Here is a 27,331-nt window from a genome sequence, read left to right on the forward strand (position 1 = left end):
GCCTATTGCTTTTTCCCGAGTCGCTCTGAAAACTGACCTTCAGTGTATTGGAGGTTTTTTGACTTAAACTCGGAAGCTTGAGGCCAAATTTGACATACTTTTACTCACCAATTTTGTGATGGGGCTGTTTGCATGTGTGAAATTAATGGGATAAAGCACCTCCTTAGTTTAATTTATAAAGATACAGAAGACCTTGAAAAGTTCAGTGACCACTGCAAAGGCTAGACACAACAGGTAGAGGAAGGAGGCGACAGGTTGATTAACTTTAATGAAAAGCCAGAGATCTATGAAATGACTTTCCAAGTTCTATATGTTCAGGAGAAGTACTTTATCCCTCACAATATGCTGTTACACAGAAATCAGGCTGCCACTTAAATATTTAGTGTCATGTTCTGTGCTTATATTGCACCTTTGGTTTCAGCTGGTTGGCACCATCCTTCATTTATGGGGGTCAAGGCATATTTTTTATCAGCAATCTTTGATTCACATTAAGAGAAGTAAAGTTAGAAAAAGGAGAAAGAAAAAGTAAGGGAAAGATAGGAAAACAGGGAGAAACAGAGAAAGAAGTGATGAAAAGGACCCACAAGAGTGAGATTAAGAGACAGGAACTGTATGGTGGTGGAAGAAAGAGGCATGATGTGAAATTGAGAAGATGAGACAGCCTTGGTATTCAGCAAGTCCTACAAAACCATTGGACATTTATTTTTTTACAAATCCACCACTATCCCATATACATCAATGTATTTTCATTTTACTTGTTTACGGAAATCCCTAGGTACTAATCATACAAAAAAGGGTTTGAGAATCTTCCTTAATATCATTCTTGTGATAGGAAATGCTCCCAGCCTGTGTTGGACTTATATTCCAAATGGGGCAGCCACATATGATGGGTGGGAAGTGTCTCAAACCTAGATGAAACACTAATCTCCTGCATATCGTATAGTACTTATTCCAGTGACCAGCTCTAATTTAAAGGATCCCTATATTGGACATTTTGAGTATACAAAATGGATCCATGAAAAGTTACTGATCACTGGGGAGTTTAATTTGAGATACTTTGCTGGAGTTTTGCTGACACCCACCTTTGTATGGATCAACAGAACACAAAATGCTCGAATGTACTCATTTGAGGCAGTGAGTTTGGATGAGTGAGGATATAAGTTTGGTAAACCTAAAGGGTTGAGTGTCAAACTAAGGAGACAATATGTTTAGCATATGTATTAATTGATGAACGCATTTTAATTAAAAAGAAGGAATAATACAATCGTTTTGTAAAGTTTTTACATTAGAGTTGTTGTTGAATATTTCAATTTCTGGCAACACATGTTTAAACCAGTATTGAAAGCCTACTGCCTGCTTTTAAAGTGTATGTGAAGGTGCTGAATCCTGCTCTGTTGTCTCCCACCCCAGTAATGCACTTGAAAAATAGAGGGCGGGAGTACATATATACTTCCCAGTTAAAAACCATGCACAGTCAAACGTTTGCATGAAAGGAATCTGAAAAGACAGCTCTCATTTTCATGACATGTTTAGGTCAACTTTGTTTTTGTGCACCTAGAGATGTTTTTACATAGTTCTATTAAGCTATTTCAGGCTATTTCTGATGTCATAGTTGGCCTAATAAAATGACACTTTATTGCAAGACCAGAGGTTCTTTTATGCTTCCTTAAGTTTTACTTTATTTACCAGCAGCTACAAACAAAGTAATTACAGCAACCACAATCCTCCACTTGGGACCATGAGAGGAAAAGCAAGTGAACCAATCAAGCCCTGCACTAGACAATAAATGACCGTCCTTCCATCAAACCGCCTTCTTTTCTTGCTGCTTACCATCCCAAAAGCGCAGTACACTTGATTGTAAGATGTGCTACTTTTGTTGGCTGTGTTACCTTGTCCTTCGTGTGTGGCATGCTATTTTTCTCTTTTACTGCTTTACCGCTGTAGGGCTGAATCTCCGAGTTTGGCATTCCACCACTTGACCTATTTGGGAGGTTGGATTGGGCTCTAGTTACCGTGTTCACGTGCAAGGTGTGTACGTCCTGCTATTCCACCTTTCTGCCCTCAGGCTGTATTTATTCTCACCATTCAGCAGCCCATGCTCCTCAGCCGACTGTAGAGGTCAAGGCCAACCACATTATTTGGACACTTGTTTTAACGCCTGGGAGTGCTAGCTGTAGCATTGGTTTTTATAATTCATGGTCTATATGTTTTTGTTTCATCCTATAGTACGGCAGAACTCTTCTGGGTTCATGTTTGTTTTTTGTTTGTGGTATGCTTCCCCTGTCTAGATTTTGAAAGGCAATTATATTATCGTGTCATTGTATTATGGGCATCAGTTCCACTAAAAAACACGAATAGTATGTCTCTGAGTACGGATTATGATTAGGATTGACTTGTAAAAAATAGTTTATATAGTTTTCTAGATACTTCCGTGCCACAATCATTTCAGAGAGCCATGTCCTCATCCCTTAAACCTGTAGTCTTAGACAGAGGCTCCTCAGCTGTGAAAGCAATTTCAGAAAGTCTGGTGGCAGGCCATACGCATGATCATTCAAATGTGTTGGGGAAAATGTTGTCATCAACAGCGGTACTAATTTAAGTACTGGTAATGGTAAATCTGCTGTTTGAATCAAAACATGCATCCTTTTTGTATTTTCTCGCAGAACTATATTGATTAATGGTGCTCAACCGTCTGCAGAGATGGACTCACATCCTTAAAAAAGACCCTGTACGTATATTTTACAACAGGAAAGCACTCAGATATGATATTGAATAAGTTCAAGTGTAGCCTATAATGGTGATGATGATATGGATGACTAGAGGACTTTGTAGTTGTGGTTCAGATTGTGCAGTCAATGATGAATATGATTCTGATTGGTTTGATATCCAGAAGAAACAAAAATTATAAGTTAATTATGGCGAAAAAATGAGAGAGGAAAATTACCAGTGGCAATATTAGACTTTAATGGCCAATCAATGTTTTAGCCTACTCTCATTCAACATCTTAACTCCTCCGATTGGCTACCACCTAACCATGTACCCCAGAGTTAATTTAAGGCATCATTGCAAAAGGCTATTTGATTAAACATAACATCTGAATGTTCTAGGTCTACTGTCCCACACAAAGTGCCAACTGCTTCAGCATCAGATCAGAAAATTGTCATGTGTTTGTTGAGCTGTGGTCATGACCCTCGAAGGGATATTAACTATGCTTGGACAAGCTGCTGGATGTTCTTCAGCCACTGGAAAAAGTTTTGAGCAATACAGAACAGGAAAAACAGGAGAGAACATTGTCCTGAATTGATATCAAACTTTGCTCAAACACCACTCTGCTTTTAGAGGTACAAACTCTAGAATTTCACCAGAAAAATGTAAAGGTCTGCTCATTAATTTGAATTCAAAACTGGGGGAGCTGCTGGTTCTGAAACAGGCCCCGAAGCACAAGGTTTCCTCTTTGGTGAACAATTCATTAAGGAGTTTAAACCTTTTCCTCATTGGGTAAAGCACAGGTCTCATTAGGAAGGCATACATTATGTCAGGCCCAGCAGGTTCAGGGGACAACCTGCCAGCTGACTTTCCTATGACAACGTGTTCCAGGTAGTGGGTTCTGGGTTCCTGCCAGTTCCTTTAATATCAACACCTCTTCTTTTTCCTTTATAGAAGGGGCGTGGGACATTTGCTCCCTCAATAGATGATAAAAGAGAGCTGAGATTGCCCAACACAAAGAAAAAGCTTTTCTTTTCCTGCTGCAATTACGGGGCGAATAGTAAATTTTCTTCAAAAATGGAAACAGGTATCAGAAGATCCTTGGGCTCTCCAAAAGCTAAAGGGATATCGAATAGGATATTTGCCCATGTCGTTTCAGATTTTCTTTTATTTCCAATTCACTTTTCCAAAGAACAGATAGATTGACTAACAAAGGGGCTATAGAAGAATCTGACCCTCATCATCAGACTAAAGTGACCAATATATTTCTTATCCTGAAAAAAAACAAAAAATATTGTCCATCCATAAGTCCGAATAGGTTCAATCAATTGGTTCTCTCTCGTAATTTTAAGAAAGAGACCATTGTACATTTCATAGAGTGCTACTCCTTGGGGACTGGACGATGAGGTTGAATCTAGAAAATGCTTATCTCACTGTCCGGATCTTTCACGTTTTCTTTAGCTCCCATGAAAGGGTAAAATGTGCCACCTTTCTTCCTATTGTTTATTCCCTCTCCATTTTGGTGTTCTTTTACTCAACTTCTAAAACCTTTTGTGGCGCATTTTCAGACTCGATGCTTTGAATGCTCATCTGTCTAGGCCACACGTCTATATGGCACAAGAATGCTGTCTAGTGTTGGTTCAGGTTCAGGAAGTCATAACACTCATCCAAGAGTTGGGGTTGAGGACTTTCTGTCTCTACGTAGCCAGGATAATCTGCATTGTGACATGAAAATGACATGGCTAAAGCAATTGTCTGTATACTAAAGTGCTGAGGGAAGACCTCTAGGGGGTCAACATCCTAATGTTTTACACAAATGGTTGAACAACCATAATTGTCTGAAAGGGCAGCAAGAACAGCTAAATCCCACAATTCCTCAAATGAATAAATAAACATTTGCAGGTACTGACTGTATTTCAGTGATCTATGCAGCACAAACCAACTCCTCTTAATGTCTGCTTCACTCCAAATCTTCACCGGTCTCTGCTTCTTTACAAGATGCCCCTGAGCAGGCTGCTTACATGTGAACTCTTCAGAGTACCAGGGCCTGCCAGGTTAGACTGTTGGCCATAGATCTGTGCCATGTGTCCTATTCACAGATTAACTCGTTGTGAGTAGAGCCATCTAGCATCAAACAAACCTTACTCAAGCTCATCTCCTACCAACCATACCACCAAAACCATCCCCCTGAGAATGTCTTTTCACATATGACATTGTAGTCCACTGCCACACCTGTCCCCGCTAAATACCACTGCGGCCCATTAGTTCGTTTAACCTGTGAATGCTACAACTTGTGAGTGAGTTTTCTGTTTGGCTTATAAATTCACTTTTAAAGATACACTGGGTCCATTTCGCAAAGCACGTTATTGGTTTGGGAAGCAGTATTATGAAGTACTACTTTGTCTACTCATAAATGCCTTTGTAAATCATCCACTTTGATTTTAGATCATGATATGTGTCTGCACACTTCTTGAAGTCATTTAAGATACAAAGGTCCACAATTACTAAAGTTTGCTGAGGTACTCATGTCACACAGCAAGATTTAGCACTTCTTGTGCAATTAGTAGGGTTTTGAGTAGGGACAGAATGATGGGATAAGATTAGAATAGGGAAGTTGTAAATTGCTCTTGGGAGTAGTGGACATTAGCGAATGTTAGTTGGGTGAATTGTCTTAAATAGAGTGGAAAGATTGAAAAAGATGAGTGGGAGTTCATAGTAGTCATGTTTGGGATGAGTCATGGAGAGGACAAATGGGACAAAGGATGAAGGGAATAGATTTCTTTTTATTAACAAGAGAAATTGACGTTTACATGTATAGAGACATAACCACACATCTAAATATGTAGTGATATGATATGAATGCATATACATATATGCATACGTCACTTAGTAAAGATTTAGTTGCAGGCATAATCCCCTCTATACATACACCAATAAGTACATAGAAGCAGCAATATTTACATGGTCTGATGTCCCATATATCTTGGCTAAGTATACAAAGCTTGTTTTTTTTTTATATCTAAATATATTGTAATACTCTTATGAGTACCTTCCCTATAATCAGTTTTACATACTGTGACATACATATGCTACATAGAAAGATGCGTAAAGCCAATGAATAGAAGCTATATTTTGCTTAACATTGCATTGTGCAATAACCCATGCAAAACGTTAGTTAATTCAGGCTATAATGTGTGCTCCTCATTGCACATGTTATACCTGTAGCTTATTGTAGTTCCTTGATTATAATCATAAACGTGGATAAAATGGCTGAACGGGCTGCAGGTTATCAGAAGGGCTCCTCCTGTCCCATGGTCTCATGTGGTGTGGGCTGTTTCTATTTATTCCTCTACTTCCTTTGGAATTGAATTCATTTTATGCATTCAAGAGATGGACAACCTAAGTGCCCATGGAAAACAAGCAGACACAAGTGCAGTTACCTTGCAGGCACTAGCGTCATGATTTGAATGGTGCAGTGGCCCAGGGGCCAAAAGCTCTAGGAAACCCCCTGAGCATCGATTATTACTGTATGTTACTACTAAACAAGCAGTGCCAAGTGTAGTTACTTGCAGGTACCCGGGCCATGATTTGAATGGTGCAGCAGGTGCATTGCCACAGGGGCCAAAAGCTCTAGGAAACACGCTGAGCACCGATTATTGCTGTATATTACTACCAAACAAGCAGTGGCAAGTGCAGTTACCTTACAGACACTAGGGCCATGATTTGAAAGGTGCAGCATGCGTAGTGGCACAGAGGCCAAATGCACTAGGGTACCCACTGAACACCGATCATTGCTGTATTTTACTACCAAACAAGCAGTGGCAAGTGCAGTTACCATGCAGGCGCCAGGGCCATGATATGAATGATGCAGCAGGTGCAGTGGCACAGGGCCAAAAGCTCGAGGGAACCCACTAAATACAGATTATTGCTATATTTTACTACTACCTCCAACTCAGAACCAGCTATAGACGATAAGTCCCACTCCCTAGTGACCATCTGCTGCCCAGTGCTCCCTGTGCTCGCAGTGTGATCCCTGTATCCTTCACTGCCGCAGCTGCGCATTCTGACCCTTCCTCTCATCCCTCACAGGCTTACTCCCTCACAGGTTTCCTCTTGTCCTCACCTAGGACACTGGCACACCTTAAAAGTGTATGGATCACCTTTTTTCACAGTACAGGCAGCTTTTATAAAAAGCACTTTAAAAGTTCTATAAAGTATTTCTGCACTTTATAAGAACACCAGTTATGCTGCACAAAGACACTTTTTTATGGCACTGAGGATATTACATGAATTGACCTGGATCACAGGTTGGTGAGCTGACGCCGAATCTCGAACCTTGCTCCCCAAGTCAGAAGCTCTTTCTGTTACTTCACATCTTTATTATAGTCATCTGCAACATGTACAAAAACATTGACAAGGATAATACATATCGCATAGGCAGAAGCTATTGGCTTTCCCAATGCTTGTTTTTCAATATTACAAATAATACAATCTTGAAATATGTACCTTCAGGATGTGCACTGTACAAAAACATCTTCAACATTTGATTTTACTAAAATGTTGTCCATGTAGTATAGCAACCCAGCCCAACCAAGGGGTGCACATAACTGACATGCCTCTTAGGGACAGATGTATGAAATACTTATTTTGCATTTTCTAAATGGAGACTCCTTAGAAATCGCTATTTAGGAAATGTAAAATGGTATGTACAGAAATAGTAATACCAAACCATTTTTTCCTGTGGACCTAGGTACGTATGGATTTGAATTTCCTAATTTGCGATGTTCTTATAGGAAATCACAAATGAGTAAATGCTAAAGTAAGGGTGATATTCAGCCTATGGCCCCTCTTGCTGCACTCCGAAAAAATAGTTTAACATGTAAAGCGCACAAATGCCCTAGGCTTTATTGCATTTTTAAAAAAGCAGTTTGCCGTGCTTTTTAGGTCTCACCTAGGCAGCGCTTGTGCTGTCTCTGTGAGACATGCTGTATTCAGGATATGGGCATAAAAGCTTCGCCCATTATCAGGGAATGTTCCTGTTACATGTGTTGCTACTCAGAGCTTGTGAGCACTATTTCTTTCTGTAACCTGGATCACTGGAGACCAGTGCTCGTGGTTTACATAGCTCGGTTGTAAACAGGGCTGTAAATCTTGCTCTTATGCTGCCACATTTTCAGTGCATTCAAGGTCCGAGGTCTGGTTTGGCTGCAGCTGCCTCATCCTCCCTCCTGCATTTGAAACACACAGCCTGACGTCCATGCCTTCCTATGGCTGCTGCAGCCTCCTCCTGTTTTCTTTTGTGATTCCATGAGTGCACATTTTTCTAGCTCTTTCTCACCTCCCCCCAGATTGGAAATGCAAAATGTTTGTGAAGCAAGTCTCGTGGTAGGTCAGCTAAAATACAAGGGCACATATGGATGAAATTGCCCTGTGCTAAGGTTTGCTACCAGTATACTAATTGTTCAAAACAGCACGGACATGTTCCACTAAACATGAAATTGTGTATGGAATGAGGCCGAGGGCATGCCTTTTGTTTACCCCATTTCTCACTGTGCCCTCTGAAATCTCACACAAAGTGTTCATAAGAGGCGCCCTAGCTTCTGCCCTTGTCACCCTCATTCTTCTTTTCCAGCCTTGCACACGGAATGTTATAAAATGCCAAAATGCAGGGTCAGCTTTCCACCAATAATAAAAGAAGTTTTGATTTCATATTTTTACTCACAGCATGCTTTCCTTGGAGAGTTGTTGCACTTTAAATGTTATAGTACTTTATCCTGCTTTTTGTGTAGCTTCTCCGTAATTAAATTGTATATGATTTTGCTTGCCAAGAAGGGCAGTTGCCTCATAAGCAAATAATGTTTTTTTTTTTATATTTTATGAAATGCCCACTGTCCTGTGTTTTTTAATGGATACGTTCAGTGCCTCTGCAAGTACACAGGATAAAACAAGCATTTGCAATGCAATAGGTCTCGCATTTGCGAGAGTTTAAACCTACTGGTATTGTAAATAACAATGCCTTTTATTTATATTTTCAAAATCAACACATAAATAAAAGGCATTGTCATTTACAATGCCAATAGCTCACACTCTCATAAATGCGAGACCTATTACACTGCAAATGCTTGTATTTAAATTGCACATGGTTACCATCGATTTTGAGTCAGTGGTAATAGCATTTCCTAAATGTCCAATTCGCATTTAGAAAATGCTTTGTACATGTGCATAGGAAATCGCAAATAGGAAATCCCTATTTGCGATCTCCTATTTGGGTGTCAAACAATGCGATATCTACTGGGTAGAAATCGCATTTTGCGATTACCAAACAGCCTTTGTACATGCCAAAAGGCTATTTAGCATTTCTTAATGGGCTGAAATAGTGATTCGGCCCGTTAAGAAAAGCTAATAACTTCGTACATCTGGCCCTTAGTTCACTTTTGGCATTGTCAGGTTGGGTGGAAGCATGAACGCTTCAAAAGACATGTTTGAAAACTATTTTCTAAAAAAAAATACTTGCACTGATTGAGTCTGATATACTACTACTACTACTAAGATGAAACAGTTCTGCGTGTGAACAATATGCATTTTTGAATTTTTGAAGAGAGTTTTTCATATTTTTCACGTTTGTTGCAGCATGTCTTTAAAAATGAAGGTGGCTCAAACGTTAACTGTGCAGGACACCCTAGTTACTTGCTTTCTATCATGTTGCTTAAAATGTATATAAATGCTTGCTTGTTTTGAACAGGGGGCTCTATGCAAAGGACATGAGTGTGCTTGCGGTACCCAGACTATAGATATATAGGGGTGTTATAAAATAGATCACACAGCAGCGCTTGCGTCAGTGAAGCATGGCTACAAGTCAAAACAAAGATTCTATGATGCCCTCAACACTGGCTGTGTCATAAAACTTTTTATCTTTACTTTCAGCCATTTGCAACATGGCTAAAAAAACACTGGCAAAGCCAATAGATATTGCATCGGCAAGATCTATTAGCTTTGCTAATAAATGTTCTTCTTTACATGTGTACCGCATTCTACATAGGTGCCCTGCATAACCTTAAGACAGAATGTAGCTTCTCTTACAGCTATTTCAGTTGTTTTATTTTAGCTGTACATTTAATGTCAGAGGGATAGCTCGTGTGCCATTTGAATAATGCAGTAAACTGCAGGTCATAACCTTTGGGCCAGATTTACAAAGGCAATCTGAGACAAAAGTCTAACATTATGACTTTTGGTATTGACAGAGGTAATTTACGAGTCATATCTTTACGTCCGCAGTTGGGCTGGAATCTCCGGCTTGGGCCGTACTCTCCGCACCCGGGCTGTACTCTCCGGCTCGGTCCGTACTCTACAGCTGGGCCGGATGAAGTGTAATGAATGGGCCGGAATTCAATTTTTACAAAAGGAACATTAGGAACGTCTGATAAATGGTAGAGGAGGTCAGACACTACATCATATCCCAGAAACGTTTGCTCCTTTGCATCATGGTACACTATAGTCAACACTGAGGGGAGCGCAAATTGTGGACTGCATGTACCATGATGCAAAGGAGCAAACATTTCTGGGATATGATGTATCCCTGCCTAAACTGATTTCCTCTACCATTTATCACACGTTCCTAATGTTCCTTTTGGTAAAAATTGCATTCCGGCCCATTGATTACACTTCTGCCAGCCCAAGGTGGAGAGTACGGCCCGAGTGCGGAGAGTACAGCCCAAGCCGGTGATTCCAGGCCAACTGCAGACATAAAGATACTGCTCGTAAATTATCTCTGTGAATACCAAAAGTTGTAAAGTTAGACTTTTGTCTCAGATTGCCTTTGTGAATCGGGCCCTTTAGTTCCAGCAAATCTGTCTCAGCCGTCTGCAACAGTAACATCCATTAATTCATGTACTCAGAAACCGCAGAAGTGCAGGGTAAAGTCAGTGGCGTAACGAAACTTGAGGGGGCCCCCCTGCATGCTACGTGGAGCTCAGGGGCCCCCTTGCACCGCAGGGTTTGGGGGGCCCTTTGTTACGCCCCTCTGTAAAGTGCTATATGAACGATAATTTATGTTTTCAATATTCTGTTTACATTTTGTTCACCCATCTTGTCTTCCGAACTATTTTGCCTTTTCAGAGAGTTATGGATAGTACACCATTATCCTTTGCATCTTCTGGCCAACTTTTCCGTTGACGTAATAATTCTTTTTTATTTCTTCTAACTTTGTTTCACACATTTACCAACAGGGTTTAAGGGAAAGTAGTGGAGAGGGTGTGATAACATCCTTTCAGGCTCTCTCAGACTTCTCACATCTTGACCCAATGAAGGCCCTCTAACTACCCACAACAGAAAAGGTGATATTGGTTGTAATTGAGGTACAGTAAGTACAGAGAGTTCTGTGGACCTCTCTTGCTTTCACTTTTCACACCTCACAAACCTATTACTGAGAGTTTAGTAGGGACTCATCGTGAGAAATTGTTTTGGCTTTCTTTTTGCCAGGGCTTGGCACCAGTGAGTCTGGGCCACTTGGATCCCTAAAATGTTGCATCACATATCCAGTCAAAATAGCCTAGTTGACTAAAAAGCTTATGCTACTGCCCCATGAATAGAACTTTCTAGGATTGTTGTGGGGCTGCAGCGGTTTCTTCATCTTGGCACCCTTTTGCGCAGAACTAGGGGAACCATTATTAGCTAGTGTTTGATGTTGGGGTTTGATCATGTGCGTTTCGTACAATTTTGGAATAATTTTGTGGGAGTTTGTGTGAAAGTAAAATTAGGAAAATATTTATGGTATTTTACCTGTTTTTCTTTCAATTAGGAAGAGGGAGGGGCTCATACGTCCATTGGCCATTCGTACCAGAGAGCGTTTATGTAGACATCATAATTGAGGTCAGTGTTTTAGAATAGAATGTTGTTTGTGAAGGGTGTGTTATGTTTGTACTCATTTTCCCAAGTGGTTTCTACAGTGTATGTGTGCCATTGATTTGGGAGCTTTTCGCCAACCATACGGCTTTTGTGCCTTGTCCTGCACAATAAGATCTAAGGATTCTGTCTAGTGTGTGTGTGGCCTAAGAAGGCCTCTTAGTAGGTTTGTTTCTAATGATGATGTGTGATAATGATTTTGAGTGGAGTGTGCAGTTGAATATCTCATGGTACTCAGATCATGGGATGTAGGACGTTGGTTGGATGGTGTGGGAAGGACTTCCAATATTGTGCCAATGGGTAGGGTGTGTGGTATGTCTTAGTCTGGCTACTATGAGCACACAAAAAATAGCTAACTGAACCAGAGCTGCTGTATATGTATGTGTGATGTTACGGGAGGGAAATAATCTTGCTAGACGGGCTAGGAGAGCTGGTATGAATGGAGAACAATTTAGAGATTACATTCTATTGTCTAACCAGTCATCTGGAGTGACATTGAAGTATTGTACAATAAGCAACAGATACACTGAAGGCCTACAGTCAAAGGTGAACAAATCAATATGGCAATGACCGGAACTGGCTTAAGACCATTAACAATGTGGAATGAGTGAACACCCTAGCACTGGTGTCTACCCTGTGAGGTAGTGCACACTAGGTCAGGAAATCCAATATCTGACACCAACATGACAAGCAGGGGTGCCCAAGACCCGTGCCCATTGGAACTGTAGAAGCTCTATTGAACCATCTTTTTCATCTCAGTATGATGTAGGGAAGTGTCCATGAAGTCTAGCATTGGAAGGTTCTGGCACAAAATTCTTCATACATGCAGTATGGATACTTGGGAAATTGCTCCATACATGATCCAACAGGGCCAGACAAGAGCTGTCACCCTCGCTCAGCCCCTTTGGCCTCAACCCTGAGGACAGTCCCTCATACCTTCAGCCCCCAAATGTCTCCCTTGCCAACACTCAGAAGGACAAACCCTTCTGTTTCCTCTCACATAACCTTCTCCCAACCAGGCCATTTTGCTTGCGACAGGTCAATCACCTCACCATTTGCCAAAAGGTAGGTCCTCCCACCCAATGTTAACCCTCCCCCATCAGTCATGATCCAAGGAAGAATTTAGAGTGAGACAACAGCAGACCTGATGGAAACCCCTAGAGAGAAGATCAAGAGAAATTGCTGGAAGATTAGGTATATGGTTTCCCATGAATACTTTTGCAATTCTTCCGAAAAGTCCAAGGGCCACATGCATGAACGCATTTTCCCATTGACACAGAATGGGTAAAACACTTTGATACATCTGGCCCTAAAATTTGCTCCAAATTAATGAGTAATCCTTGAGGAGAAAATGTCGAATTTAATCGCCCTGTCCTTTGTGAATTGAACCCAACACATTGAAGAGTATTCCAAAGGAGTGATCATTGGTTCGTCATTATCCATTGTCACACAACCACACACACAACCACACACACAACCACACACACAACCACAACCACACACACAACCACACCCAACCCCACAACCACACCCACACCCACAACTACACCCACAACCACACACACAACCAAACACACACAACCACACACACAACCACACACACATAACCACACACATAACCACACACACAACCACACACACACAACCACACACACACACAACCACACACACACACAACCACACACACACAACCACACACACACAACCACACACACACAACCACACACACACACACAACCACACCCACAACTACACCCACACCCACAACTACACACACACACACAACCACAACCACACACACAACCACACCCAACCCCACAACCACACCCACACCCACACACACATCCACAACCGCACCTGCACCCACAACCGCACACACACACACAACCACACCCAACCCCACAACCACACCCACACCCACAACTACACACACAACCGCACACACACAACCACAACCACACACACAACCACACCCAACCCCACAACCACACCCACACCCACACACACACCCACAACCTCACCCGCACCCACAACCGCACCCGCACCCACAACCGCACCAACACCCACAACCACACCCACACCCACAACTACACCCACACCCACAACTACACCCACAACCACACACACAACCATACACACACACAACCACACACACACACAACCACACATACACAACCACACACACACAACCACACACACACACACCCAACCACACACACACAACCACACACACAACTACACCAAGCATTGGCATAGCCAATAGGTCTCGGCTTTGGGACCTTATAAGTGTTTAGCCATGCAACAGTTGATGTGGTTGCACCAAGGATATTGTGCTGCATAACTAAATACTTAGAAGGTCCCAAAAGCGAGACCTATTGGCTATGCCAATGCTTGTTTTTAAATGTTGCAAGAGGATGTTGCCTTTCAACACTCTAAAAAAAACATGCCCCAACAAGAAAGGTAAACACATAGGCTAACACCGTAAGAACCACAATTGGGTATTATAGAGTCACACTTCACATTCCTCTTACCAAACATTGAAGACATTTTGACACTCCCCATCACATACATATAAAGCATCACAAAATATTTCAAGTGATAGGTGGTTTACGAAAATGTTGATATAAACTTAAAACAATTTTCAGTGCATCCCAAGAGAGGTATAAGCTGCCGGTCGTTATCCTGTACCAGAATTGCCCCTACCATGACATCAACCAGTCAATTTTTTAGCAAACCCCTTATTTGTGCCGTACTGACCACCTAACTGAAAGAGCCCTCAATGCTTAGGCTATTTTTCATAAAGATGCTGAGAAAATTGACCCTGCTTTTACAAAAAAAATAAAACCAGTAAATGATGGACGGAATGCTGAACAAATCAAACATTCATCCACAGTCACAGATCCGAATTTAATCCATCGTTTGTTTGCTCTTCACTCCACCCCAGTTTGGACCCAGGCATATGCAGATCAGTCCTGAACCTGCTCCCCATGGGAACAGTCAGGATCGAGATGCCAGGCCAGGTCCTCCCTGGACCGGAAACAAGCAGTTTTTGAGGTATATTTGTACTCTGTTTCACTTAAACATTCTCTGCTGCTTAAAATATTTCAAGGAGTGGTTAGGTATGTCACTTTTCTGATCACATATAAGCTTGCTTTATACTTTGATTGGTGGAAGGTAGGTAATTGTTCTGCAAATACAAGAAATATCGACAAGGAAGAATTTAGAGTGAGACAACAGCAGACCTGATGGAACCCCCTAGAGAGAAGATCAAGAGAAATTGCTGGAAGATTAGGTATATAGTTTCCCATGAATACTCTTGCAATTCTTCCTAAAAGTGTAAGGGCCACATGCATGAACGCATTTTCCTATTGACACAGAATGGGTAAAACACTTTGATACATCTGGCCTTAAAGTTTGCTCTAAATTTATGAGTAATCCTTGAGGAGAAAATGTCGAACTTATTCGCCCTGTCCTTTGTGAATTGGACCCAACACACTGAAGAGTATTCCAAAGGAGTGATCATTGGTTCGTCATTATCCATTGTCAATATTTCAGCTCCGTTCATTAATGATGAAGAATTGGAGTGTGGCTTGATGATGGTGAAGCAAGGATTCTGGAAAGAGATAAGAGTCCAATATGGCTTTCATGGAATGGAAGTGGTGTAAGCCTGTGGATAAGGAAAAGTTTCAAGAGAAGTGTAAAATGTGGGTAAAGGCAGATTGTCTGTGAGATCGGGAGAGGTTCCCTCAATTTGAGTTTGTCTAGTAGCAGCTCAGTTGGTGATCATAACAGTTAATGTAGTGTGCGAAGGTTGTCCCTCCATCAGGTCTCAGGGATCAGATAATGAGCACCGCAAAAGGTCACCTTGGAATAAAGTTGCAAGGACCATGATGGAGCAGATAGTAAAAGGGTTGTTATTGGTGGGCAAGGATAGATGATGGCTTGAAGATGGTAGTAAAGGAATCCGTAGCCTATGTGGCAAGTGATCAGGTGTGCAAAATAAGAATTCCACGTGTGAGCTTGTTACCAACAAGGTTTGGAAGCAGCTTGTTTTCGACTGCCTGGGACAGTTTGGAAACCACTGTTTGGTGCAGTATACATAACTGGGTTGGAAGAACATGTTAGCAAATGGGTTGAACATAAATCTATGATGGATGTGCTACAAAGACAGTGGCGTAGAGTGGCTTGGAAAAGGTTTTCTTGTCAGAAGGGGCACAAAAGGAGATCGTAGCCAATAATTATATTCAGTTCTGTTCTGTGGAGTTGAGGAGCGTCTTGGTATAGTTTGGGATTATGCATACTCCTCTACAAGCTGAAAGCTAGGTGACTGTGTGGTTAACAGACACACATTGTTTCAGGGACCTGAAGAGCCACCAAGGCTGGTGGTTCTGATGTTGTGCTTCAAGATAGATCTAGGTGAAATCAGGACAGGGCAGTGTAGGTTTTGGGGCACAAAGGTGTTCTTTGGTGCTCTGTCATAATCAGTGGATGGTTTAGGTGGCAAGCCTACACGTATTGCTCTAGCTGTATCAGATATCAAGCATGCTGCGGCTCATTTTATGTGACTGCGCATTCTCTTTCTGAGGTTGTGTATTACACTGTCAGTGGAGATACACCTGCTTCATTTGATAGAGTTAGCTTGTTGAGCATGTGCGTTCAGTTTGTCTTTCTGTTGTGTCTGTGTGGGGAGCATTTAAAGGGGGGAGATTTGTTGTGATAGAACTCATGGTAGAGTGCAGAACTTTGCTGATGCTGTGTGGAATCGAAACTTGTCAAGATTTTTAGTGACAGTGGATCCCGCGTATTCTTATTTGGAGTAATAGTCGCCTGTGTGAACTTCACGCTGCAAGTTACAATCACTACAGTGACATACAACAGTGATTAGTTTGTTCAAGTGGTTTCAGGTGGTGGCCACTGGAATTCCTTTTTGAGGATACAAACTATTTTTTTTTCATCACCAGACTTTGACCCAAAGAGAAAGGGAATTGCAGAAAAGGGAGAAAGTAGGAGAATGCGAAAGATAGCAATCCAGTACAAACAGAAGTAAACAGGGATAAAAAGGAACCTGCAAGAGTGGGCTGCAGAAATAGAGATTAGAGGGTGGTAGAAGAAAGAGCCATGAGTTAGAACGAAGAACGGCCAGTGATATGCAGCAACCCTGGCATCGCCAAAGGCGAGCTCTGTTAAAAAACTTTGGGTACCAGCACTTATTTTTTTATTTCTTTTTTATTAAGAATGTAGATGCATAGAAGAACAACACAATCATAGACATTGGTATTCCTTATACATTCTGAATAGTGTTTTAATCTCATATTTACCACTACATTGCGCACGTCTCCTCATATTTCCGGTGGTGTTTCCCTTCTACCCTGGACTCATGTCTTCCTATACCTTTTCCTCTTATGGGTTCCTGCACTTTTATTTATATTTTTTAAGCACCTCATTGATATACTAGGTGAGATCTACTTTTGGGTGACATTAACCTGAGAGTAGAATTCGTTACCTTGACATAACTCAGGAAGATGCTCTTGCTGCAGTGACGCGACACTGGGGGTACTCGCCAGGCAGCAGCATTACTTTCAGAGCTGACTTCTAAAAGTGAAACCCTTAAAGGGGCTGCCTCTGCCCCTACTGCAATGACACGACACCGGAAGCTGACAACACTATGCCAACAATACACACGAATGTATCATTGTTATTGTGAGATCACGTTGAGAACTACCATTTTGCAGTAGCATTACACCATGAACAATATTTTCTGCTGTGGCATCAAACTGCAAACAACATACTGACACTGTACTCATACTTTTGCATCATAATAGTGATTGCTCCACGGCCCATCCCCCCAGACTCCACCCGACCCCCTAAATCATCCTACAGTCCCAAGCATGCCTCTTTCATGGACTGGAGAAATATGACTACATCACCCCAGTGGCTGCTCTTGAGGGCCCACACCATCTTCAAATCAGATGCATCATCTCAAACGCCATCGTGACCATCACCGCTGCTTATCTAGCTGATGAGCTCACCATCTCTAGTAGCTCTCAGCTCAACCACAGCCAGAAAGCCAGACTGGAGACAAAGAAGAACAAAAAGGAATTAAAAAAACACAAGTCAACAGGCTTTCTTTGTCCATGCACCGAGGGCCTAGAAAAATATTCCTATATCCATCAGTACCAACGAACCCTGCTCCAGTTTAGGAAAGAGCTGGAGACTCACCTCTTAAAAAACACTACATCATGAAGAAGTGACAGTCCCCACAATTCTCAGATACCCCTCCAATAAGTCGCTGAATTTTGCGTTTGACCCAATGCGGCGCTATTCTACCTTTCAGCTAGGTATATACATACATACCAGCGTTAACTGTAGTTACGTCACACCGGAAGCGGACAACACGGCAGTGGGGCCATACTTCCATGTATCAGTGCGCTATGAGACCACACAGTGACGTCACACTGTGAACTGTTTTTATTGCAGTGACAGCAGACGGAAAGCTCCCTAGTGACATCACAAGGAGCAGACTTTACCTCCTCCTCGGGCTGCCCTTTCCTGCCCTGGTATCACACTAGCTGCGGTACTAGTCATACTAGTCAGTACAATAACGGAATCATGCTGTTATGAACTGTGAAGCCGACTTTTGTTCAGGCCTTTGAATTTTTTTTCGACCTCTTCGCCTTGGCCAAGGTCTCACTGCCCATCTGTCCGCATCCATACACCAACTGTCCCGGGCTGTGGAGAGCCCCAGCCCCCCGCCAGGAGGGCATGCATTATGCAGGCGAGCGTGGCAGTCGGTATGCGGCATATGTTACGCAGGAATATGGCGGACAGCGAGACAAAGATATCTGAAGAAAGAATCGCTCGGGAGCAGAGGACATAACGGAAGACGTCCATTTGTGACCCCAGGTTTTTGAATGAATATTCAGTACCCCAAGTGAAAAGGTCGTCCTTGCTACCACCTGCCTCACAGGCCAGCATGTAAAGTGAGGGCACGGGCGCCATTTGACCAACCTCTTAAGGGCAGCTGACATCCTAGTCGCAAAGCGAGTGCAGAGAGGCAGACAACACAATAGGACCAAGCAATGATTTATAACTCATTTTCATATACATTAGTTAAGTAGGCCCTTCAGAAAATTGTATGCAAAAGCAGGACTGTTTTTGTGCCAGTGAAGAAATAATCTTCATTTGATACGTTGCTCCTGACCAAAATAAATGCTCTCGATTAATCCGGTGCCAAGAAATATAGCACCGTTTAAGTGCTATGACAATGAGAGGTTAGGTATAATAAAGAGGTGTATTTCCCATCACAGATTTCATGGAATTCCAGAGCTAGGAAATACAATAGCTCCAGATATTCTGACACATGAATATGAATGGGGAAATCCTAGAAAGTGGAAATGAGTCTTGGGTTTCTAGTTCTGTTATGTTATTTTATGTTATGGCATATTTTACTTCTCAATACACATACGCCGAGGTTTCTTGGCGCTATCGAGGAACAGAAACATAAAATAATACATCTTCACCAATTAAACGTTACAAAATATCACTCAAGTTTTTTTGAAAAATAAATAGAGAAAGAATTGTCTGAAGTTCTAAAAAGACGATGCCCCATTCTTTTACAGCAGCAAACGAGACTCAGGGGTGCTGGAAGAATTTTCAGAGTGGGGAAGCTGACATCAGTGTTACATCACTGAAGTCATTGAGAGTGTGAAAAATCCAACCATCACACAAAGAACAAGTGTAGCAAATGAGTCACACCCATTCAGCAGGGGAGTGTTAGAGGTGTGGCATGCAGTGGTGTATTTTGGGACACCCTGTAGTAAATATATTAATTACAAAGGGCATATTTTCCATTGAAATAGACTCTAATTTTTCACAGATAAGCAGTTTAACTGATAAAGCTAAAGAGCACACAAACAACGTGTGGAAATCCGGTTTTAGCAACTATAATTTGCACATCACTAAGCAAAGTGTCTTGATTTGTTTTGATCCTATTAAACATCTTTGCTTGCATAACACTTCAGAATGACAACAACTGTCATTTAAATGTGCTTTCTTAACTGTTGGCATATGTTGTGCAATACATTCCAATGTATTTAAATGTTTGTGTCAGAAATAAATGTACATCCTACAGCCTTTCCATTCACACTCCTTGTTCTGCAGCAAGACTGCCACATAGTTCACTTTAGAAAATCCCCTCACTTTGTAGTCAGAAAAACGAAAAGTAAAGACCAATCTCCATTTTAAACAAATAAGTAACAATCAGAAGACAGCCTGACATTGGACTTCTGACTTTGAACACACAGTAAATCTAACAAGATAAAGACTAAACTTCGAGGCATCTTTATTGCTCATTCACCTTCTGAACCCCAGCATGGATGTTTCTGGGGGTGCTGCAGCACCTGTACTGCCAGCGCCTATGCTGAGAATTGCAAGTTGTCAAATGAAACAGTTTTTCGATCTTTCCTACTAGAAAGCGAATGCACTGTATGTTGTGAGACGTATTGTTAGCTTACAGAGGACTTAAAACACTCCGCTTGGTTACCTTTGGTTGGCTATCTTGTCACTCTCATTTGCTCGCTTCTTATTCGTTAGCCGATGTCGGCTTTCTTTCCTGTTCTTTTGTTTGTCCCTCCCATGGATCATGGATGTGGTCTTACACTGCTCACTTTTTCAGGTGCTACATGTTTGTTTTTGTTTAAGCACTCCACAAGAACCCAGGTGTTTTCCAACTGTCTCTCTTGTGTTTCCCCCCTCTGCCATGCTCAAGTTGCTCTTTCTGTGCCTGTGTTCTTCTCTCCGGGCACCTGTGATGCTCTCACCCATGTGTGCTTCTCCCCCACTGTGTTGTTTTCTCACCCATGTGCTTCATCCCTAGCTCCAGACTGCCATTTTGTCCATTTGCGTCCCCCTCCATGTTCCTCCCTCTCTCTGTTTGCTTCCCTTCCCATTGCTTCTCCCACTCACACCCCTTGTTGCTTCCAAGCCACTCAAGCTACTTTCTTTTTTGTTTATGATCCAACTTGGATTGGAAAACGAAAGTAAAACAAGCATTGGCATACAATAGGTCTCGCTTTTGGGACCTTATAAGTATTTAGTTATGCAGCACAATATCCTTGGTGCAACAATAGCAACTGTTGCATGGCTAAACACTTATAAGGTCCCAAAGGCGAGACCTATTGGTTATGCCAATGCTTGTTCTTTTTGTGATTGTGCAAAGTAGCGTGAATTTCCTTTGTTGAAGCCCATATATATCATGCCTCGAATCACAAAATATATTCTTGTTCATTTCTCAGATGTGTCACTTGTGTTTTCATATTGTGAGCAAAGCGTATCAAAGCCACTGACATCTATGTGTATCAGACATGGAGACATACAACACATTTTAGTGTAATGACACATATGACATAACACTGCAAACATTCTTCTCTCACCCTAGTATGGAATATCCTAATGCAGCATGGGAGGAGGAAAGTGACACGCCCCTGTAGTCACACACTGTGAGAAAGTAGCCACAGTATATAGGGGGTAAAATGTCTGCATGGAAGGGGCAAAACAATACAAGAATGAACAGAACTTGCAGGTGTTTCACCGCTAAGCTAATGACTTCAAAGGTGCTGTGCCGCTCAGTACCTATCTTGGCCCTCTCTCCTGCTCGCTCTGGCATGAGAGTAAGCAGTACAGATTTTGTTCTTTGAAGCCTGCTGCCCGTGGTGGGTGTTGGCAGCAACTCCATGTGATTACGTCATCGTGGGCAGTGACCTCGCTTGATCGCAACCTCTCAGGGGAGCGTGCCTTCGAGAACCATGAGAAATGCAGTTCATTCTATTGATAGAGTGTGCCACGGTATAACAAACATGGTTATTAAGTTATGCAGGCACAAAAAAAGTGTTTGGCAACTAACCATACTATGTAAAATTGGATTGTGTTTAATAAACACAACAAGCATTTGCAATGCAATAGGTCTCGCATTACTAAATGTTTGAGCTGTTGGTGTTGCATTATTATTAGCAATGCCAATAGCTCAATAATAATAGCTTTAATAATGCGAGACCTATTGCATTGCAAATGCGTGTGTGTTTTTTATGTTGTATTAAGGTGCCTGTTGACGGAGCAATTGGTGTAGATATATATTAAATAATGAATATAGGGAAATGTGGTTGTTATCATGTAAGGCCTAATTGTTTACTAAAGCAAAACATACTGGAAAAGGAAGCACCACAGTGAGGTACTTCGTAACAAAAAGCTCCTTGAGAGAAAAGCTCAGCAGTGTCCAATGTGATGCTTAATGAAGGACAAAACGCTGTGAAAAGCTTAGCAGTATTCAGTGAAATGGTATCGTGGCACCGCGAAAAGCTCCGCAATGTGTAGCAGCAATACAAACAAAGCATACGCTTGTGTGTGCACACACAAACAAAAAATAAATTGAAAACAAAGCGCCGTGATAAGCTCCGCAGTGTCTTGTGGCACCTAAGCAATAAAAAAAAAACGTGTTTGTGTGTGCGCATCTAAAACGTCAAACCAGCCAGAAAAGAACGCACCGTGAAAAGCTTAAAAGCATCTGGAGAATCAATATGGAAAGTGCGAAAAGCGCCGAAGTGTTTATCTGCAGCTAATGATATAACAAGGAGGGAGGGGGAGAAGGGAGTGAGAGCAGAGGGGGGGGGGGGGTGGTGGAGGAGCATGGAAAGAGTCAACAATCAAAGCATTAACAGCGCGGTGCTGTGAGAGGCGCCATGAGGAAACAATCTCTCGGCATGCTGTGGCAGGGGCGGGGGAGCGCATTCCAGGCGGGGGAGCGGACCCTTTGAAGTAGTATGATGCCGAGGCTGTGGCTACACGTGCACGCGCCAGTGGGCTGAAGCGCTTCCCCAAACGGATTGCATGGCGGCACGATGCATGTGATTGTGCACGTGCTTGCCATGCAATCCACTTTTGGGAGCACTTTGAAATGCCCCTCTTACTAGAGTCTCGCATAGCGATTGCGTAAACGCAATAGCTAGGCGAAACCTAAAAAACAAAGTAACGGCCGCGCGGCCGTGAAAGCGAAAGTAACCGCGATCAAACCGAAAGTGATCGCGAGGATGGGACGCGCTGTGTGGTAAGCACACGAGTGGTGCACACGCAGCAGTGATTGCCGGCTGTGTGCGTGCACGCTCGCGTGAACGCAAGCGTTAGGCCAGCGAGGTCTGGTAGCACTTTGGAAACCCGTATACTAAATGTCTCTCCAAGCGGGGCATGTACTGGCTCAAGCGAGACCTAAAAAGTGCTTCCGTCATTTTGTGGATGAGCTCGTGCTCGGTGCCTGCGCCTACAAACTGACTATATTTCATCTTTATTAGCCATGATGCACCGCATCATCCATGCTGTACAGCATGGCTAATGTCTTGTCCTTTTAATGTTCATCCAAAATTTGTCAGCAGATCACAGTGTACATTAAGAGATGAGCAGCTGGAATTTGCATGAATACTGGGGAAGTTGAGTGAATTTTCCATTGTACAATTACCGATAATTAGTTAGCCAGTTACCACCAACACCCCCAGAAATATGGGGTACTATGATTCTGATGCCTGGATCCTGTTACAAGACTGGTCAATACGTTAAACTAGTTTATCATGGATGAAATTTCCATAGCCCAAATGAATTTGTACAGGCGCCATTATTATATTGACATAGTGCTCTGGAATGACAGAAGGGAGAAATTTCCGTGAATGTAATATCTGTCAGAAGAAGGAACTCACCACTTTGGTAATGTGACTCTTTAAAGATAACTCAGAATCCATATAGTTTCCAAGATTATGCACAGGTTTAACCAGAGTGGGAGAGGAACCCATAGATTCGGTCCAGAGGTTGTGGGCCCATTTGTCAATTGTGTTTTCATTGCCAAAAGCTCAGTTTTATAGGGATTCAGTTCTATAAAAATATGAAGCAATTAATTTCTGTAAAATTGTAAGAACAGTAGAACGAAAATCACTGAAGTCTTCAGAAATGGCTGAGATTTTAAGCCCCCCCTCCCGAGTTTGATAAATAAATTGTGTTTCATAGACATTGTGTAGAATTGCACATGCATTGAATGAAGTGTATTGGTTAACTCAGGCATTTACACATTGAACAGGAAAAGTAAAGGGAACGATCCATGTGGTCCACCTTGTTGGGGTCCTACTTCCATTTAAAAAGAAGAAAGATGCTCTGGGATTGTTTAGAGAGAAAGGATTTTGCCCACTTCGAGGCAGACCATCAAGGCCAATCTCATGCAGTCTGTTAACAAGTAGGGAATGTCTGATGATATCAAATGCTGCTGAGTAACAAAGCCAGTGCCCCCACAACACTGCCATCCACCAGAGTTCAGAGATTCATCAGTAGGACCCCTACGCCCCAGGTTGTTCCTGGTCCCGTCGCCAACAGAACCCACAAACCAAGACTTGATGACAAGAGCTGTGGGTAAAAGAGGCCATGTTTATAAGCAATAAGATTCATATTCCATATGATACAGATTTATCAAATTTGATCACTAACATCATAATCCATCAGCAGAAATGACAGACTTAATTTATATACAAAGAATGTTCTCTATCGCTCCAGCACTAAGGGGCCTTCTGGCTCGCGCCCCCCAACTGAGAACCACGCAAGGCGCAACCCACCTGCGTCCTTGAGCGGTGAGCTCCTGCCATCTGGTCCTTGTCTGCCACGCTAGGGGCCCACCCCTCCACCACCAGGCTGCCCAGGGAGCTTGTAGGGTATAACCAGGGGCCGCAGCCCCATGCCCTAGCTTGTAACCTGGCGCCCTTGCCACCAGCCGGTGTCTCCATTCTCTCTGGGGTGAGCTTACCATCTCTCCCCCTCAGTGCTGGCCTAGGGAGTATGCAGGAGTACTCCCCTTAACAATGTAAGGCAATTATATGGTCTCCTTACCGCCACTCTTAGTTCGACTTCCCACACCTTCCCAAGCTCTAACTCTAAGGGATGGGTGGGTGGGAGATTCACAGGAGTCCACTGTACACGGGGCCGGCGCTGTAAAGAAGAGAGGACGAGGGCCTGGGCAAGGTGCCCTAGATAGGCCCCCACCATCTCTCCCCCCGCCATCCATTGCCGGCCCCGGCAGGAAGTGACATTATGTCTCGCTCCGGAAGTAATTCCTGCCGTTCTCGTCGACCAATCCCTCGGCCAGGAGCCACGAGGGCTTCCTTATAGTACGCGCTTTTCCATAGTGGTAATACCTCTGACTGTGTGGTGTCCCTAAAGTCTACACTCAGGGGTGCCAAACTTTATCAAAGTCCACTAAATAAAGCAACTGAGTAAAAAACTGTTTTTCGAAGATTTTCCCTGAGTAGAGTAAAAATAAATTTGGGTGAAAATGTTTTGGGTTATCAGGTGAGAAAGAAGACTTCTTTAACAGTGTTGTACCATACCAGTCTTCCATTGCTCTGGCACTGTACCTTGCTTAAGGGCAAGCTTGAACAAGTCAGCATGGTTATGATATGATATAAAGATTTTTATAACGTGCACTAAAATCCTCAGGTGCCAAAGCGCTTTTGCAGGACAGACTAATCAAAAGGGTCAGTCAACACATTGCCTACCGTGTCACGATTCTCATGGGTTAGATTTCTTCTGGCAAACCCGTAGTCCAAGAGTAGCAATGATAGCAGGTATCTCATTGCTGGTTATCTCTCTAAAGCATATGAGTGTTAAAAGGCAGTTATAGAGGGATATACTCCATACAATGCCTTCCTGATTTAACTGTGAATTAATCTTAAATCTGATGTTCTCAATCTCTGTAGTGCAGAATTTGGACAGCTGATCACACAGATTTTTTGAAGGTGAGACGGATGCACTCAAAGCTGTGGGGCCGGAGAGTTCTTCAATCACTTAAAACATTTCCTTCGTCTTCTTTGTAGCTTGTAGTGTTCATTGTTTTTAGTAAGAAGGATAACTTCTGTACAGCTGTTTATTCTGCAGACTACATTTTAGTCTCCTCCACCTTTAGCCCTCTGGGTGTTACGTCGACCAGTCCTCAGGATTGGATTGATGATTGAGGGGTCCACCTCTTGATCTAACCAAGCCTATTTGCCGTAATGGCACAGGTCAGCGGAAGGATCAAGTGGGGGAAGGAAAGGAAGGGAACGCCAGGGAGGGAGATCTGAAAAAGAGAAAGAACAGAACATACACTGGTAAGGATCGCCTTAAACCCACATAGTAAACAGACACCTGTATTCTCGAACTGACAGATCCAATAAGCCCCTATACCTGTAAAGGAAAATAATCATCCATTCAAAGATGGTGGCCGTAAACTATAGTGGATGGTTGGTTGGGATGTGGGCGAACGTTGCTTAGGTTGGGAGGTTTTTTCTGTAGTAACGAGAAATAAACAGTGATCAACCCCCAAGGCACAATCCTACTCGTGGTAAATAAAGCCCTGCAGTATGACTCAGCACCTACTCTCCTCTAGACTCCACCGTGCATCACAGGGGTAGAGCGTAGCCCTCTACCACTCGTAATAACCCCTGTTAAGATAGAGTCGAAGCAACACCATTAGACAAAACGGTAAATTGTTACGTCACATTTACTGTAAGCCCCCATCATACATTTGCCACACTTTTCCCCTCGTGTGCTACTGTCACCGGTAGCTGAACCACGTGTATAAAATGCAATGTAGGCAGTGTAGACCACTTCGCAATGAGTTTCCTGGGTATTAGGTATCCTGTCGAAATAGACAGCACTAGGGAAAATTAAGAGGCCCTCGTGACCTATATCAGGCTAAACGCCCCCCCGCCGGCCGACAAAGCTGGCCGATCACATCCAGAGTGAGCCTCACTCTCCCCGCCTGCCGAACAATGCAGGCCGGTTAAATCCACCAAGCCTTTAGTGTTAGAACCTCTAAACGGGGTTCCCGCCAGCCTCCGCACGAGCGTCTGCTCCCAAACGGAGGTTGGCACTCGAACACGATTCGCGTTTGGTGCAAGCACCCTTACCGTACCAACAGCACGGGAACTAGGACACGGATCGGACGATGTCTACTGCACAGACGAATTTCCGACATCGGAGTGAAGCGTACTTCCTGTTTTATGCTTCGTGGTCGCGTAGTCTCGCGAGCCGCGCTAGGCATCATGGGAGGTGTAGTTCTGGGCGGCGCGGCGAGCGATCGACACCGTGTCTCCGCCTGCGCCCGCCCGATGGTACATGACACTGGGTCTCTGATTTGAGAGCAGCATTTTCTGTTGTGAACCCTGGATTGCTTGTGACATGGAAGATCATGAAGTGGTTTATGATCCTATCTGCTAAAAATTACATCAAGTAGATTTGCCATGTTTGTATTAAAATTCGATAATTCTCTCTTTACTCTGTCAGCAGCGTTCTATTCTGATATTCTGTGAGAATGGAAGAAAGGGGAGCAACATTGTTGGCTTCCACAAGGCTAGACGATCTCCAACATATCACTGTTACAGAGGTTTCGTTAGTGTAAACTCACTGAATTTTGGACCCTTTTAGAACTAACGTGACCCAACCATGCCAAAGGGATTGATTGATTTGCACTACAAATGATGAGAGATGAAAAAAACCACGGTGTTGGCACTTCATTTATTAAATTGAGTTGGAAGATTTCAAGGACTTTATGAAAACTGGAGGTAGGTTGCTCCTTCACGATGTCTTGCATATGCTCCTGGAATGAAAGAAGCTTCTGGCTGTGATCTGAGCAAAAAGTAAGCGTCTGATAAGGGTTCAAATAGCC

This window comes from Triturus cristatus, chromosome 7 (genome assembly GCF_964204655.1).
Source record: "Triturus cristatus chromosome 7, aTriCri1.1, whole genome shotgun sequence".
NCBI lineage: Eukaryota > Metazoa > Chordata > Amphibia > Caudata > Salamandridae > Triturus > Triturus cristatus.